Raw genomic sequence first — 2,389 nt, forward strand, 5'->3', positions numbered from 1 at the left:
GGAAGAAATTGTGGGCAAAGCTCGATCACTTTCATTGATCACCTTCCGAAACCAATCACCGGTCCTCTACCAGAATCTCGCTGCCATCAGGATCCAGAAACTCAGGACCTTCCGGCCAATTATGGAGTCCCTGCGCCAACGCAATATCTGCCATTCCTGGGGGCACCCATTCCGACTCGTGTTCCGGCATGGTGGCAAGTTGTATCAGATCCGCTCCCCATCTGAAGCAAGCAAATTGTTGGGGATCACTATTCCAGAGGACACAGATTAGGGGGAGTGCTCGGACCATGGGTCCATTGAAGGTCAACCGAAATGGAGGCAGCAACATCGCCGCCGCCGTATCCAGCGACCAAATCCACTGAGGGTCAAGAAAGAGCAACAGGCAGCTCTTGAGGCTTTGCCTGAAGCCTTGGCCAAGACATCAACCACATGACTGAGCCCGGCTATCATGGAGTATCCTTCATTTGATGGTTGGGGTGTTGGGGGGAGGGGGTTGGATATACCATTGGCCACACAACGACCCCATAGACTGTCTCTCTGTTCATCCCTGGATGACGGACTAATGATTGAACTCAAGACTCTTTTTTGCACTTGTCGTGCCTTGTTTTTTCTGTTCCAATTTTGGCGGGTCCTTGTTCTATTCTTCTCTTTTTAATAATTTTCTTATCCTGTCCCTTTTTCACGGAGCCCCCGGTCTATGGGGTGCTATTGCTTCTTCGTTCTCACTCTGGCGTTGAGGGTCCTTCTAGAAAGACCTTTCCTGGGTTTTGCTTCCCTGCTGCTCATGCCACGCGACAACCCCCTCTTTTTAGGTGTTAGATGCCAACATCCTCAGTAAAGATTCTCACCTTTAATGTGGGAGGGTTCAATAATTCCATTAAACGTAGGACACTTCTTTCCTACCTAGAGAGTACAGGGGTGGACATTTGCCTCCTTCAAGAGACACACTTACTCCCTATGGATTGCCACAGGCTCAGGTCCCGTGCCTTCCAGACACAATTCTTTTCTTCAAAACTTTCCAAGACTGCAGGGGTGGCTATTTTGGTTTCAAGGACTTTTCAGGGGAAAGTGGTGCAGAAAGGCGTGGAGATAAAGGGCAGGCTTCTCACTTACCAATTTGCCATAGGGGGACACACTCTAACTGTGGGGTCTATCTATGCACCTAATGAGGGTCAGGAACGATTCTTGCACAAGGCTCTTACTGAAGCTACGACAACGCCGGAACGTCACATATTGATAGGGGGAGATCGCAACTTAGTGTTCGATAAGGATTTGGACAGATCGGCGCAACGCACAAGCCAAGTTGGCGCACTCTCGCCCGCAGGGCTCACCAGATTACATGATCTAGGCCTCACAGACTTAGGGAGACACCATCACCTCGGTCGCGAGAATTCTCATATTATTCTAACGCACACAAGACATATGCCGGTCTAGACAATTTACTGGGTTTGAAGGCTCTACGCGATGTCACGCTCTCGGCCGACATACTAGTGGCGGCTCTGTAAGACCACACCCCTGCAGAGGTCATACTAGCCCTTCCACAGATACGGCGACCGTCTAGACACTGGAGCTTCTGCGACACACTATTGCATCGACCGGACGCGGTTGCCCAGATACAACGTGCACTAGAGGACTATTTAGTGCACAACGACAACCTTGACAGAGCTTTTTCCACCAGATGGGAGGCCCTTAAGGCGGTCATTAGGGGTGAAGTCATTGCCATCTCCTCCACAGACAACGTGAACCGTAAAGCAAAAAGGGAGGAGGTGACACAAAAAGTGTGTGAACTGGAGCAGATGCACCAGCGCACCGGGTCCCCCGCATATGGCGACAGCCAACGGCAACTCAGGCACTGCTGGCTGCCATTGATCGTGACAGGGCGGAGTACGCTGCGATGCGCCTACGGCACTCCTTCTACACCGGTAGGGACAAGTCTGGGTGACTGCTCGCGCATAAGCTTCGAGAGGCTAGACAATGCGAGGGAGTTCAGGAGATTAGGAACCAGGCAGGAGTGCTCTGCTTGGATGATGCTGCCATTGCCGAGATCTTCCGAAATTTTTATGCCCACCTTCATGACGAACAGTCCTTGAAGAGAGCAGATATAGACACCTACCTAGCTCAGGCTCGCCTTCCCGCAATGACACTGGATCAGGTGGCTCACATAGAGAGAGAGAGAGATTAGACCAGAGGAAGTCATAAAAGCTATTGCCCTTTCGAAGTTGGGCAAATCGCCCGGCCCGACGGCTACACCGCAGCTTTTTATAAGCAGTTTTGCTCAACGCTCACTCCCCTGCTCACTCAACTTTTCAATTTGTTTGCAACGCCTGGAGCAATCCCCTCCTCTGTGCTGGAGGCAGTAATAGCCGTCATTCTTAAGCTGGGAGGGACA

The sequence above is a fragment of the Lissotriton vulgaris genome, chromosome 9, assembly GCF_964263255.1.
Source record: "Lissotriton vulgaris chromosome 9, aLisVul1.2, whole genome shotgun sequence".
NCBI lineage: Eukaryota > Metazoa > Chordata > Amphibia > Caudata > Salamandridae > Lissotriton > Lissotriton vulgaris.